This window comes from Amblyomma mixtum, chromosome 5, assembly GCF_055824585.1.
Source record: "Amblyomma mixtum isolate Tamu chromosome 5, ASM5582458v1, whole genome shotgun sequence".
Taxonomy (NCBI): Eukaryota; Metazoa; Arthropoda; class Arachnida; order Ixodida; family Ixodidae; genus Amblyomma; species Amblyomma mixtum.
This window is the reverse complement of record NC_143016.1, coordinates 146,260,330-146,276,842: the sequence shown is the minus strand read 5'-3', so window position 1 is coordinate 146,276,842 and position 16,513 is coordinate 146,260,330. Positions and strand designations below refer to the sequence as shown.

The window sequence follows — 16,513 nt, the reverse complement described above, 5'->3', positions numbered from 1 at the left end:
TATATATATATATATATATATTGTCACATATATTGTCATATATTGTTTGACACATTGTCAAACAATGAAGCCTAACTAGGTACGTTACAAGAAGCAGCATTGTTACTTAAAATGTATTGTAAATGGGGAAAAAGCAGAAATAATGTGGAAAACATAAAATGCAGCAGGTAAGTAAATATGCCTTTACGCATGTGCATAAGACAGTAAGAAGGGCAGGGGATGTAGGCAAAGAAAAATAGACTGGGAACTACAATATGACATGTAAAAGTGAGGAATAATAACTTGAAAGGTTTGGGCTACTACTAGCTGCTTGTGCTCTGTTCACAAAGCCTGGCACATCACTTAAACAACAAAGATATAAAAGCGCCGACAGGCCTGTTTGCAGGTTTCTGCACGTGTCTCATATGAGGGAATGACAGAAGATGAAAAAGAGGTCAGATGCTGGGAGCACCAGCTTTAAAAAAATTAATAAATTCAAGCGCCTTTACACGTGGCTTTGTGTATGTGAGGTTTAAGAAAGCATGCTCATAAAATGAAAGCATTCGATGAGCCTTTCTAGGGTAGGCAATGTGGAAAACCCACAAAGCTGCGAAAAGGCATGACATGCCAGATAATGTACTCGAGACATCAAAAAGTGGCTGTCTATCGACGTAGAGAACCATCTTGTTCTCAGAAACCACCAGGCAGGGAGTCAAGCAGGGGTCCTCCTGTAAATGCAATGCACCAAAAATAAACCACCAAATTAAAACATACAGAAAGTGGAGACAGTTGCAGAGAAGCATTCCTACTGAGTTATAATAGTGCATAGATGCACATGGACACTACAGAAGACACAGCCCTGGCGTGTCAAGTTCTCCCTTTCCGTCCTTGTACATTTGTGTGGTGTAACGGTTGGTACAAATACAGCGAAATATTTTTCTGTGCAGTGTGCATTATAAATGTTGCGCATCATTGCTGGATACCAGTTATAGGCAGTCAGTATGATTTACTTCCAAGAGAAGGCAAGTGCAGCAGGGGGCGGCAGAAAGTTAGGTGGGTGGATGAGATTAAGAAGTTTGTGCAGGTACGGTGAGCGCAGCTGGCGAAGGACAGGGTTCGCAGGAGAGACATGAGAGAGGCCTTTGCCCTGCAGTGGATCTAGTCAAGCAGATGATGATGATAGTCAATTACTTATGCTTATTAGCATAGAAGCTTTCCTATGCATATCCAGTAATAGATAAATTGAGAACTCACCTTTGTGACAATGGCTTGAAGGGACTCATTGCACATTGACGCCACAACTTCCAACAGCTCTAGTATTCCATCATCTGCGAGGCAGAAGAAATTGGCGTTTTTCTTACTGCAGTTGCTTGTGAACGAAATTTCTCTGGAAGCACTGATATGAAGGCACGCCAATGAAGTCCCAACGCAACTAGGGGTGATTAATTTCAGAACTGTTAAGCTGCAAAACTGAAGAGTGGTTTTTGGAGGCAAAGGGTAGAAGGGAAGGAGCGGGAATATACAATAGGAACTGAAATAAATACGTGCAGCCATTGCATCGTATGTATAGCAAAAGAGAATGCAGTCAGGTTTTACAATACCCTGGAAATAGGCGCAAATAAATTTCAGTGTACAGAAAATACACATCAGATACACAAAAACCCTTGGAATGTTTGTCAATGAGCATAGAGTCCTACAATAGGCAAAGAAGGTTTGCAATGCACAGCATTGCTGCACAGGCGGAAAGGGGGACCTAAAACAGAGCTCACTGTCAATGGACTGCTGTGTGAGCCTCCAGTCGATGCTCATAACACACTCGCTCGGCTGCATAACCTGACCATCTTAGGGGAACGAGTTGCAGTTTGAACTGAACAACAGATGCCGAAGCAGTGGAAATGCTGAGCATCCAGTCTGTGCATGCATGCAAGCTATGCAGATCAGGCAGCGGATTGGAAGCAACCAATTAGGCTAGCAGGACCACTTCGAGGTGCCCAGTTATGGCGACTGCATGAGTACAAGTAACCATGCTTCTTTCTGCATGCCTGGTACCAATGTTTGTACTTGGCAATGGGCTGCCTTATCATGGTGGTGTAAGGATGAAAACAGTAAGTGGATGTAAAGCATTTTCCTCAATTTCCATGCAAAAGCAGAATTTTTTAAGGCATAAGACGTTTAAACATGCTTAAGGTGCACTACACAAGACCTGATAGGAAGCCTCAGTCCTCTAGGCACCACTTAAGCAAGAGGACGTATCTTCATCAGGGCAAGTCCTCTTGTCAAAATGTTGCGTAGAGCACTGTGGCTCGACCTTAACCCTTTATCATTTTGTTCTGCAATGCCAAGAATCTCGTCTCACTGCCTGATCTCTAAAATCAAGAGCAGTAGATTACCATGTGATGCACGTGACAGTGTTGCCACTTCCTCCTCGTGCCCAGAATTCAAAATCATATAACTGAGCGTCCGGAAGCCGCGCTCCATACAGTGCACCAGGCATTGTTTGAATACTACATCGAACTCCATGATGAACTGAAAATGTATTAAAGTTCAGTAAATGTTCACACCGAGCGAAACACAACGATAAACCTACTGCTGCCTCGGTAGACAAGGATGGGAAGAGGAGAGGGCATCTGAAATAGACAGCGTCCGCAGCTGTTGGTGCCGCTCCTGTGCTGTAGCCAGAAGCCGTGGCCTCAGTGCAAATCATCAGCCGTTGCAACGTTATCTTTCAGCCATTCGTTATGGCGTTTCAGTGACTCTAACGTTTCGCCGTACACCACGAGATGGCTGCAGTCCTGTAAAAAACAAACCAAAAAAATGAAAATGAAAGCAATCGATGGGATGCAGCATATGGATATGAAAACTTTTTTTATTTGGCAATAAGGTGGGGAAAGTGCACTGAAATGATTATCATCATACAAGCGAGTAGTAATTATTTTATCCACTAGTCATTGTCGATATCAGTTCAATATGTACCGCAGGACAAATACTTGCCTCAGTTATGTTCACTTAACCCTGGACTATCCTAGCTGTTCCTAAGGTGTATGCGATAATTTCCTAATTACATACACCCAGAAGAGTCTGAAGCCCCCTGCTACATTATATATTTGCCTTCTCTTGATATTCGCCCCGTTACTGGCAACTACGGGACCCTGGAACCATTTGCCCATTTACATTATACGTACTGTACACGCATATTTACTTTTTTAAGTTTAGACCAGGATATCATTATTTCAAGTTTGTTCCCTGAGCAACTCTGTTCAACTATATCGCTTTGTTTCCACAGCTCGCTGCCCTAAATTGCTGCCTTTCGATGTACTGTTAATGGCTCTGCACAGTACTGAGTAAGAAAAGGTACAGCTATAACGCTGAATGCTTAAGCGCAGTCTACCACTAATTTTTAAAAGTAACCATTTAGAAGAATACATATGACTGTTGTCCCCGCAGGGAGGCGTCTGCAGCATGCAGACGTTGGTGAGTGGCGACACCACGGGGTTAACCCGAGCATCCGCAGGGACATCCCCGCAGCGGGATGATGGTGAACAATGCGTCACCACGGACCCGAGCATCCGCGCTTAGCCGTGCGTGGCATCGCCGTGTCCGGGGAAAAGGGGATCCTGGTGGTTGAGCCGATGCCGAGCGTTTGGACCCTTAAGGCCCCTCGGCGGAGGCAACACACCACTTTGGCCCCAGCTTCCTGCAGACGGCACCTCCGGCCTGACCCAACCGGAGGAAATCGGCAGTCGCCTTTTCCTGTCCTCCCCTCTATCTTTCACTTTCCTATTCCCTTTCTTACAACTTTCCTGTATCCTCCTCTTTTCTTCGTTTTTTCCTCTTTTTCCTGGCGGCGAGGGTTAACCGTGTGTGACCAACTACCCTGAGTTGAGTCATATTAGGTTATAGTTAAGGTGTACAGCTGGCGTAGGCAGGACTTTCTTTCAAGTTCCTGTCGCGTCCCCTTGTTGGACTCCATGGTGGGTGGCTGGCACCATGACCGAAAAACATCAATTTTTTATGGCTCCCCCCCTTTCAAAACCTGATCGCCCTCTCAAAAGAGGGCGGACCGATGCAACAGCTCAGTTCCTCACCAGAAAAGAAACGTTCCCAAAGTATCATGTTATTCATAGCGAAATAACAGAGCAACCAGCCAGAAAGATATCCCCATTCATAGTTACTAAGAGTCTGTCAGATGCCTTGGGCCCCGGCTACAGGGTAACAAAACTAGCAAGTGGTGACCTATTGCTCGAAATCAAAGATAACACGCAACATGAAAAACTGCCAAACATTGTGTCTTTTGGGGAGGTTGCAGTCTCTGTCACTGCACACCGATCCCTGAACACTGTCAGAGGTGTAATTTCTGAAAATGATCTTCTTTTGCTCACCGAAAAGGAAATGTTGGAAGGTCTTAGTGACCAAGATGTTGTAAATGTGCACCGAATAAAAATCAGAAAAGATGACAAGGAAATAGCAACCAAACACTTAGTACTCACTTTTGCCTGTAGCACACTCCCTGAATCTATTCAAGTTGGCTATGAAAAAATCCGAGTTCGTGCCTACATTCCAAACCCCCGTCGGTGTTTTAATTGCCAGAGGTTTGGTCATGGCTCCCAGAGTTGCCGTGGCCATCAAACATGTGCAAAATGTGCATCAAGAGAACATAAATCCGAGAACTGTCAAGCATCACCACACTGCACAAACTGCGAAGGCGAACACCCAGCGTATTCTAGGTCTTGCCCATCATGGAAGATGGAAAAGGAAATCATAACATTGAAAACAAAAGAAAACATTTCATTCAAAGAAGCACGTAAACGATTTTCACAGTCTAATCCATTCGCCTTCACAGCTAGGACAAACTTCGCGGATGTGGTGCGCAGGGGCGGTGCATCACACCGCAATCAGGCGCCTGCCCAAGTCTCGTTTACCGGGACACAGGCAGCGTCATCAACGCCCCAGGCAGGGACAGCGAAAGCTGCCCTGTCGTCTCCCAAAAAGGTCCAGCCGTCCCTTGAGTCGGCGGACAACCAGGCTACTCCCCGCCGTGGGAGGCCTGAAACCCGCACACGCACGGTTTCCTCGCGGGCTTCCAGCACCTCCTCCGAGGTGATGGATGTCACCCCTGGCACGTCCGTCCCGCTCGGGCGGCACAGCTCACTCGAGCGTCGCAAAGGACGGGCCAGAATAACGGGACCCGAAAAGCCAAAAACTTAGGTTTCAGCTCAATCTTTCCAAAAAAAAACAAGAAAAACAACAAAAATGGCTTTTTTAATCCAATGGAACTGTAGAGGACTTATAAAAAACTACAGTGATGTAACAGATCTTTTAATTTCACTTTCCCCAGTCATTTTTTGTTTACAAGAGACCAATTTAGGCCCGCAACACAAAAACATTCTGAAAAAATATCAAGTGTTTCGTTGCGACCGACAGCAAGCATGTCGGCTCTCTGGAGGCGCTGCTATCGTTGTTCAGAGTGGTGTTCCAGCTCGCGAAGTCAAACTTCAGACTAAATATGAAGCTGTTGCAGTCACCGTTCTTCATTTTAAAACGATCACAATATGTTCCATCTATCTTGAACCACATATAACAGTAACACTTGAGGACATGGAAGAACTTTTAAAACAACTACCAGAGCCATATCTTTTAGTCGGAGATTTCAATGCCCACTCCTCCTTCTGGGGAAGTGATCAAACTGATACTAGAGGTCGCATTTTAGAAGATTTTATACTGTGCAACAATGTGTGCCTACTCAATACAGGAAAGCACACCTATTGCTCTCCAAGTACTGGAAAAACTAGCCCCTTAGATTTATCTTTTAGTTCACCATCAGTTTTTACAGTTTTTAAATGGGAAGTCCTGGACAACCCTTATGGAAGTGACCATTTGCCAGTAATTATCAGCATACCATCGTCACCTTTAATCATCCAAAGTAAACCTCGCCGTTGGAAACTACACTTAGCCGACTGGTCACTCTTTCGAGAAAAGGCCAGCCTGGATAATATATACTCCGATAGCCTTAGCGTTGACGAACTGAATGAAATCTTCACAACCTGTATCATAGCTGCTGCGCGCCTAGCGATTCCTCAGTCCTCGGGAGTGGTAAGACAAAACCACAAGTTCTGGTATACACAAGAATGTAAAGAAGTTAAAAAGAAACAAAATAAAGCCTGGGGAATTTTTCGACGATACCCAACACAAGAAAACCTTATCAATTTTAAAAAGGCGAGAGCAAAATCACGTCACGTACGTCGCACTGCTGAGAAAACTTCCTGGCAGAATTATATATCATCCATAAATAGTACAATCACTTCCAAAAAAATGTGGGAGCAAGTTCGTAAACTAAAGGGCAGCTTCTCCCCATTCACAATTCCTTTTCTGACACCCCCTGGTACCCAAACAAGCATCGGTGAACAAGCAGACATACTAGGAGAACATTTCTCTACAATTTCCAGTTCCTCGCATTATACACAGTCATTCTTAAAGTATAAGAACACAGCCGAAAAACAAAGACTCCCAACTAACAGCAGTACCAAGGAGCCTTACAATAACCCAATTACTCTTCAGGAAATCCATAAAGTACTGTCCGCCGGTAAAATGACTGCACCCGGCCCAGACGAAATACATTATGAAATGCTAGCTCATCTCTCGGAACCTGCCATAGAGGCACTTTTAAGATTTTTTAATAAAATATGGGTATCAGGGAAAATACCGGACACCTGGAAAAAAGCAATAATTGTCCCTCTCCTGAAACATGGAAAACCATCAACCTCCCCTGATAGTTACAGGCCTATAGCACTCACAAGTTGTCTTGCAAAATGTTTTGAAAGCGTATTGAATACTAGATTAATGTTCATCCTCGAATCCCGTGAACTTCTGGACGTCCACCAATGTGGATTTAAAAAAGCACACTCAACAACTGACCATCTTGTCCGCCTTGAAAACACAGTCCGAGAAGCTTTCATTCATAAACAACACTGTTTGGCAGTCTTCTTTGATATGGAAAAAGCTTACGACACTACCTGGAGGTTTGGCATTCTCCGCGACCTAGCAGATCTAGGTATCCGTGGAAGGATGCTGAACTGCCTGAAAGATTTTCTGTCCGACCGTTCATTTCAGGTACGCCTGGGTTCAACACTTTCGAGGAACTTCATTCAAGAAAATGGAGTACCGCAAGGATGCATTCTAAGCACTACACTCTTCGTCATAAAAATGAATTCGCTAGCAAACTTCATTCCAAAGTCCATTATGTATTCAGTCTATGTCGATGACCTTCAGATTGCATGTACATCCTCCAGCTTATCAACCTGTGAGAGGCAAATACAACTAACATTAAACAGACTAGTGATATGGGCAGATAGAAATGGTTTTACGTTTTCCCCACAGAAAACAGTAGCGATTCTTTTCTCACTAAAAAGAGGCTTGCAGAATGACCCTACCCTAAATTTGAACAGAACTATACTGCCAGTAAAAGGAGAACATAAATTTTTAGGCATAACATTCGACAAAAGACTTACATTCCTACCGCACATAAACACACTAAAAAAGAAAGCCTCGCAATCTTTAAACATACTCAAAGTACTCTCACGGAAACATTGGGGGTCTGATAGAACATGTCTTCTGCACATATATCGCTCGTTGGTACGTTCATCCTTGGATTATGGGTGCATTGTGTACGGCTCAGCAAGACCATCTTACCTAAAAAAATTAGATTCAGTACATAACTCAGGCTTGCGCCTCTCATGCGGTGCATACAGGACATCCCCCATAGTAAGCCTCTATGTAGAAACAAATGAACCCTCACTAGAAATTAGAAGAACCACTCTAACGTGTGCATATGTCCTTAAAGTACGGTCACTACCAAAACACATCTGCTATCCGGTTGTAACAAAATGTCCTTCTAGAATAATATTTGCAAACAAACCTCAAGCTACCAGGCCACTGCTCTTGCGTTTTGAAGAGATGTGCCAAAATCTCGATATGCAGGACACACTACCTGACGTTGCCCGAAGACGAGACCCACTACCTCCATGGTACAATTTTCCTGTAATCTGCGACTTCACACTTACACAGTTCCGTAAAAAGAAAACTCCACAACAGCATATCATACAAGAATTTCTTGCACTGAAAGAAAAATACAGTAGCTTTTCAGAATTTTATACTGATGGTTCAAAAACAGATAATTATGTAGGAAGCGCAGTAGTACGAGGGAATTGGGAGGAAACAGTAAGACTTCCGCAGTGTGCATCTGTTTTCACTGCCGAATGTTACGCCGTATATGTTGCCATAGAAAAAATAGCAAACGAGAACGTCAAGAACGGTATCATTTATACAGACTCCTTAAGTGTGCTTACAGCTCTCCACTCTCGAAATGCTATCACTCCTCTACTCGGTGACATCATACACAACATAGTAACATCCACAGCTAAAGGACACAACATAAAACTATGTTGGGTCCCGAGTCATGTAGGAATAGAAGGCAATGAGAGAGCAGATTTATGCGCTGCCCAAGCACGTGACAAGCAAATAAAAAATGTAAATGTGCCGCATCGAGACTGCATAAACTTAGTAAATCTTAAAGCAAGGCAAAAATGGCAATCTGCTTGGAATAGTGAAATAAACAATAAACTACATTTGGTAAAACCTGTTTTAGGAGAATGGAAGTCATGTGTACACCAAGAACGTTTCAAAGAAGTGATTATCTGCCGTCTCCGTATAGGTCACACGCACCTTACACACAACTTTCTGCTCACGAAACAAGATAAACCAGTTTGTGCATGTGGAGGTGAACTTACAGTTAACCACATTTTATTTTCATGTTATAAACTCGAAAAACTAAGGAAAAAGTGCTTTTCTCTGTTTTACACGCAATCCATTCCTTTCCACCCAGCGCTACTCATAGGCGATAATGCAATTGTGGACATATCTTGTGTTTTTAAGTTTTTAACTGAAGCAGGTTTTCTCAACAAAATATAAATCATGACCCACAGCTTCACATGATGTCCCTCAGCAATTTCCTCACTCGTGAAGAAAGGGCTGAGGCTTTTATTTGATTGGTCGGGTTCCTCGACATTCTCGCCCAGCCAAGGATGGCTGCTGAGGCTACCTGACCTTTTTAAAGCTTTTACCTTTAGCAATTCTTAAATCTCTTTTTCTCTGTTATTAGTAGATAGGTAAATTTTTAGGCCCTTTACACCACTGACCACCTTTTCACATTTTTATTAAATCGCACAGAAATTATTATACCTTGTGTTTGGCGCATGATGGCCTTAGCTGCCTATGTGCCATTAAACCTAACATAACATAACATAACATATGACTGTTGTATATGTATCTATGGTGTTGGCGAAAAACATTCGTCTTCTATTAAATTTTTACAGAAAGGTGATTACGGTAGGCCACTATTGGCCCTTTCCCATCACAATACTAGGTGAAGCCCCTACTCCGGGGCCCCATTGGCAAGCAACGCCGCCCGCGTCAGGGTGAACCAAGACCTTTTGGGTATTTAGGTCCTGACAGCCGAGCAGGGCCGCCTCCCAGTCCTCTGGTGGGGTTGGGGTTGGGGGGGATAGATGGGTTGGATTGACACGCCCAAACCATGTGGAAGGTGTCAGCCACCTCCCCACAGAAGTGGCACGCGCCATCAGAGGATGTATTGAAATGTTTAAGCACCGCCAAGCACAGTATAAGGTTAATGAGAATTTCGATGAGGAGACGCTCGTCAGCGCAATCCAGTCCCTTACAAAGGGCCGGGTAGTGCCGGTGCTCCTCCTTGTAGTAATCGGTGATGTGTTTGAATGTAAGGGTCAGATTGTCAGATTGGGAGTAGCCTTCCAAGGACAGGGAGATAGCCCGGGGAGAGAGTGCGCGGGCGGCCTGATCAGCCTCTTCGTTTCCCTGGAGTCCCTGGTGACTGGGGGCCGAAATCAGGTTGCGTGATTTTCCCATCGGTAGCTATATTGCAGTATATGCCAGGCAAGGGGGAGCCCAGCCCAGCTCATAGTTCTGACAGGCCCCTCGCGAGTCGGTGATGATGTGTTTCGACTCAGGATTAGTGAGAGCCAGAGCAATGGCAATCTCCACCGCATGTGTTGCGCTGTAGGCTTTCAAAGTGAGCCCATTAATTGTGTTCGTGTTGTGTACGACTGCGGCCGTGTACCACCCCCTTGTGGTGTGCGCCGGTAACGTCCACGTAATACACGTGTTGTTGGTCACCATAATATCGCGCCAACGCTTCCGCGCGCGCCTGGCGACGAGTGCTATGGTCTTCTCTGGACATGTTGCGGGGAAGGAGTCGGACCCGGAGGGCGCGTCTCCAGGGTTCTGGCACTCTACCTTTCCTCAATGTGGTAGTCATGTTTGATGTGTAGCCGGTCCAAGAGGCAGCGACCGTACATCTACTAGTAAATACACATCACTTAGTGGCCCACATGCCACGAGATGTTCTCTATCCTGTAGTGCCACATGCTTGCTGCCAATCTTGCGCATGTTGCAGAGAAGGAACTCATTGTAGTAACAAATACTGAATCTCCAATGTAAGTGCTTTCAGTGATCAAATTCAGGCCCCGTAAAGGAAATGAACCACTATAAAAGAGAGTAACCAACAGCTATCACATTGCTTTCATTTCCACATTTAAATGTGGAAAAGTCCAGTTGTTCCAAAATTGGAATGAATTCCTTGCAACTGTAAGATAATGTAACCGAATGTAACGGTCCCAATCTGGACTGAACCGAATGGTTTCCACTGGTTCTAGTTAGTGCAGGTTGGCATTCCAGTTGAATTTATTGAGAATTATCAGCTGCACGCAATTGGTTCGAGTTAGCACCTTTTGGAGTTCTAATGACAAAGAGAGGAATTAAAGGTCTATAGACATCTACTTTTAGTTGTATGTTTTATGGTTTTTTAAGGTTGGGTTAGAAACTAGGATACATTGATCCTAATGTGCCATTCGCCTGTGACTGGTAAATGATACCTGAAATTCTTTTTTCATGTAATTTTGATTTCAGTTTCATCAACCGAAGAATGCCTCTGATGTTCAGTTAACGTATCAGTCATGTGAGACCCGAAAATACCTCTATTATACATTCTGATATACAGTTTTAATTCACCGGAACACTTAAACCAGCCTGCTTAAAGAACTGGGATGACAAGAAATGATATATGAGCAGTTATATTGTTGTTTTTTCGTGCACCAAGTCCCCTTATGGTTAACTATGCATGACTGCCATTGTTCGGTTGATAAAACTGAAATCGAAACAGTGTGAAAAGGAAAATTAATGATAAACTATTTAGTGGTTGTAGGCAATAGACGATATGCAAAACTGCTTAGGAGTCTGGCAACAATGCACATGCCACTATCTTTGCTCGGTCGAGGTGATGCAGGGAGAGCTTGCAGACTGCGCTTCTTACGCTTTCTTACAGCATACAGAGGTCGCCAAAATTACCATATGAACAAGGCAGCGCGTGAATTTGTATGCTGTCAGGGGTATGTGATAGTGACTCGAGCAACTAGGCGTGTTTTCGGTGGGGTTACTTCTGGCGCGGTCCAGCTCTCGCGTCGTCTGCTAGATCGTGCGTCGTCTGCTGCCCGTCGTCGGCTCGTCGTCTGCTACGCGTGCATGGCATTTACGCCAATAAATGCTGTAGGCACGAGCGAAACCTGTGTCAACTATAGCTTCAAAATTGCGACAGGAGCACAATAAGTCTCATCGCATAAAAAAAACGGTAGTGAGAAAGTGGTCATAGCCCACATTAGACTGCACAAAATATTTGCCTTGGAATACCTGTGTACTCTTTAAAAAGGCGCATTACGCATGCGTGCAAAGTTCCCGCGCTACGGCGCGCAAGGCTCCCGCGGTCCGGCGAGCAAAGTTCCCGCGCTCCTGCGTGCACAGTAAAGGTAATCGGCACTGTGCGGTTCACAGTGGACCAGCTTCGTCGCTTCCCAAATTGCGACCATCCTGCGTGGACGAAGGACCTGAATGTGGTGCCTTTAATTTCTGAAGAAACGCTGAAATCGTTCTGTGACAACAAACTGCCGTCGGCCCGGCAAGAAAAGAAATCGTACTGCTTTGCAGTCGAGGGATACTGCTTGCCCTCATCCCTCAGGACCAACGGCTGCGATTCTGGGTAAGCATAAACATTTCCGCAGGCATGACTGTAGCGTGAAATAGCTGATAGACCGCTGAAGCTCTTATCACTTAGATATATGCCCAGATAACTTTCAGCATGATATGTTTGATATTCTTCAGGTGCCGATGCATTGCAAACGTTATCATAGTGATGCAGGATCTTGACGTCATTATTTTGATATTCTCGCGAAGCTTTCGGAGATTTCGTTGAAGTTGAAACAAGCCCCTTGAACTGAGTGGCCCATGCTGTGTGTAGTTGGCCAATCGCAGAATAAGTCACTGCTAAATATATATCAGAAAAATGCTTCCAAAAAGCTAGTTAAGGTGTTTTCTCAATGTTGCCAAAGATTTAGCTGGCGATTCCTCTTGTTTTTTGATGTAGTTAGTAATCATATGCACAGAGCAAAACCTAGTCACTTTAATATTAATTTTGGGTACACTTTTAATGCAATGCCTTTTTGTTATCCATGCAGCCTTGGCCTCACCTACGTATGGTGCACTTGCTTCCGGAGCCAGAAAAAATCTGGTCAGGCCTACAATGTTTTCCTTATATTTCAAAGCGGAAGTGAAGTGCCTGTTGACACTGCTTGCGAATGTCCTGCAGGAAGCAGTGGAGCTTGCAGCCATATATTGGGAGCTTTACGTCTTCTGGTTCTTTTAAAAGAGCAGGGGTTCACAGAGGCTCGACCACAACTTTGCTTGCACTGAACTTCCACAACAAGGGAGACGCCCAAGACAACAGGGCATTAAACCAGCCAGTGTTTTAGACGTAGACTGGCGGAGACCACGTGAGGGTGTCCTGTCCCTGCCAGTGCCAGCACATATCTTTGATGCACGTCGAAAGATTAAAGAGGAAGCTGAGCAGGTGGCAGCAATACAAGGCCTGGGAAGCAAGCTGGGAAGTCTCTCCAACAGCCCTTTTGCAGCTGTTCTCCTCGCAGTGAAGACACCTTCGAAAGAGACCAAGATGGGTCCAGCACCACATGACTCACCGATGACATACCAGCAAGCCAAGAAGTTCCATGGGTTCAAAACATCGGTATCCAACACGATAACTCCAGGAGGAGGTGCCATTTGTCCTGTCCCCAAACTACTACTACTTGCTGGTGCTTCTGAGGACACATTGTGTGATGCGTTCGCTCCTGAAGAGCACCATATACAGGCAGTACGTTTATGAATGGCTAATTTTGCTTTTTAATTCTTCCAATATTTTGTGAGGTTTAGGGTAACCATCACTTAAAATTCAAAAGTTCTCATTGCTGCCTATAGTACACCTTATGTCAGTGAGCATGCCCGCTAATAGCCGTCCAGTAATGCGGCAAAGTTCTAAAGCATATCCTTCAGGGGTGAAAGAAAAGCAGCTGCGAAATGGGAATGTGACTTCGTGAGGAACATCTGTGACATGACCATGCAACTGCTGAAAAAACGAAGCCAGAGGTAATTTACTAAAAGAAGGGTAAGAGCTAGGAGGATACGCTGTCCAGAAAGACGCATCTTCCTCTTGAAAGGTACTTGAGAAACAGGAAAGGTAACAGCTAGCGTAATGGTAACATACCTAGTGCACGGCTATATACATGTGTCGGCATTAGTATTCTGCGTAATGAGAAGATGATGAATAAAAGTCTGTTGTCAGGAATGCCGAGCAATAGTTCAGGTGGCTCCAAAAGTGCTTTACGGCAGCATTTGTGTTATGCAGTCATGTTCTTGAACTATAGTTGTGACAAAGTGGTGATGCTTGGATGTAAAAACACTCAGTGTATTGCACGTTGACCTAAAATGCAGGAGTTTAGTGTAAGAAATGCTTTGGCAGGTGCTCAATTCCTTCAAGCCAAGACAGCAGGGTTTACTGGAGATATAGGAGAGGCTTTTGTCCTGCAGTGAGCATAGTTAGGCTGATGATGTTTGATACATTCATTAGAGGCAGTGTTGGCTACAGTTCTCACTTTGTAGCAGTGCAAAGCCAGAAGAAATTACAAGACCTGTTGAAGTTTCCAGAGGGTGCAGTAGGTGCTAACAATGTGAACAGGATGGTTTGACAGCTGAGTCGTGCAAAAAATGCTTCAAATGTTTCTTTTATCTCAGGAGCTCCAGTTATCTGCTGAAGAAGCACGGCAAATGGAGGCCAACACAAGGCAACAGACGCTAAGCAAGGAATGGCACTCTGCCCGGAAACACCGACTGACAGCTTCTTCATTTGGTACAGTAGTGAAGCGAAAAGAATGGACCGAGAAGGGTCTACAAAATTATTTTCAACCAAAGGACCTTTTAAGAGTGCGTGCAATTCAGTATGGCATGAAAAATGAGTCAGTTGCATCAGAACGGTATGCAATGGTTATGAAAAGTATGGGACACAATGTACTGCTGCAGCACTGTGGCCTCATCATTGACCCGAGCACGCCATGGTTGGGTGGCAGTCCCGACAGGCTTGTATTTGACCCGGAAGAAATGAGCTACGGTGTCTTAGAGATAAAGTGTGCCTATTCTCTGAAAGACAGTGATTCTAATGTTGTGGCTACCAAGAGCTTCTTTCTTAGATGGCCCTGACAGGGTGTCTGTGGGCTGATTTTGTTGCTTACTCTGAGAATTAGATAGCAGTCGAGCGGATTCGTTTTAATAAGCAGGAGTGGGCAAATGTTAAGTTGACCTTGGACAACTTCTTTTTCACAACTGGACTGCCTTTGCCAAACAGCAGACCTCAGCCACTGCAGTTTAGCCATGTGATGAACCACTGCCTAAATGGATGAGGCCTGTTGATAACACTACCATCTTTTAGGCCGTAAATCTGTTGTCTGCATTTTTTAGTACAAGAAGAATAACTTGATAACTTTTTGCTTTGAATTTGTTGCGTTTATGCAGTGTGCATTTACAAGCGCATATTATTTATATTTGTTTGGAACAGATTCATCAGTAACATTACACAGCTAGTTGACCTGCACAGATCCATTATGCTGGTTGGTTGGTTTAAGGGGTTTAACGTCCCAAAGCGACTAAGGCTATGAGAGACGCCGTAGTGGAGGGCTCCGGAAATTTCGACCACCTGGGGTTCTTTAACGTGCACTGACATCACACAGTACACGGGCCTCTAGAATTTCGCCTCCAAAGAAATTCAACCGCCGCGGCCGGGATCGAACCCGCGTCGTTCGGGTCAGCAGCCGAGCACCATAACCACTGAGAAACCGCGGCTATAGTAGCCATGCGTTAATTATGATGACCAGATGTACCGTTTGAGCCAGAGTGATGCAGTAGAAAAAAATATTCACCATGCAAATGTGCACAATCTTTTGTTGCATTGATTCAGTATGAGCAGGATCCCTATAGGTATCGCTTTCTTAATGGCAGTTGGTGCCAAGCTCATTTTGTCTTAAGTACATGTTGCTGACCGTAGCAGCTTTATTTTCTGTTCTGGCAATACGTCAGTCAGTTTGCATGCCCCATTCATACAGCTTAACATGGTGGTTGCAATAGCTATTGCAAAAAGCAGGCAAAAGCTCGGCATTAGCTCACTCTTGTAAAAGGCAATAAGAGTGCGCTCAAGAAGCAAAGAGTTTGTTTGTTTGAACAGTGAACATATGTGGAACTTCACAGCATGATATTGTCACGAATATTACACGGCACACCGTTAGGCACACAAGAACTGTTCGAGTCTGCCGAGCGGTCACCAGCAAGAAGGCGAAGCACTTCTTCCTCGTCACAAGCGAGATGGCGGAGCACTCCTTCTTCGTCCACTTCTAAGCTGTATCATTGCTCCCTCCTCTGCAGCATCGCCGCGATGCGGGCCACTCCTGCAAACGGAGGCTCCACCTCGCCAACCGCCCAGATGGATCTTTTAGGCTGGCCAGCCAGCACAACGAGTGGTGATCGCTGACAACGCGAAAGGGTCTTCCGTATAGGTATGGGCGGAACTTACTGATGGCCCAGACTACCGCAAGACATTCTTTCTCAGTCGTTGAATAGTTGCATTCCGAGCGCGAAAGTGTACGGCTTGCGTAAGCGATGACTCGTTCGGCGCCATCCTGCCACTGTACCAGGACCGCCCCAAGGCCTACATTGCTAGCATCAGTGTGTATGTCGGTTGCTGCGGCGTCATCGAAATGGGCGAGTATCGGTGGACGTTGCAGGCGGTGGCGGAGCTCCACGAAAGCATCCTCTTGGTCGCTTCCCCACAAGAAGGGGGTGTCGTCTCTGGTCAGCGCTGTTAAGGGTCCAGGTATTCTGGAGAAATCTTGGACGAATCTTCGATAGTAAGAGCACAGTCCCAAAAAACGTCGAAGAGCTTTTTTGTCAGTGGGACGCGGGAAACTGGAGACAGCAGCGGTCTTGTCGGGATCTGGGAGAACACCGCGCGCGCTGACAACATGGCCGAGGAAACGAAGCTCCTTAAAACCGAAATAGCATTTCTCAGGCTTGATCGTAA

General features: G+C 45.1%; 2 pseudogenes; one reads left to right on the top strand and one right to left on the bottom strand.

Annotated features, from left to right (window-relative positions):
* Window positions 1-206: 206 nt before the first annotated feature.
* On the bottom strand, window positions 207-4,578 carry LOC149344011 (uncharacterized; annotated as a pseudogene).
* Window positions 4,577-13,276, top strand: LOC149344010 (uncharacterized; annotated as a pseudogene).
* Window positions 13,277-16,513: the final 3,237 nt, after the last annotated feature.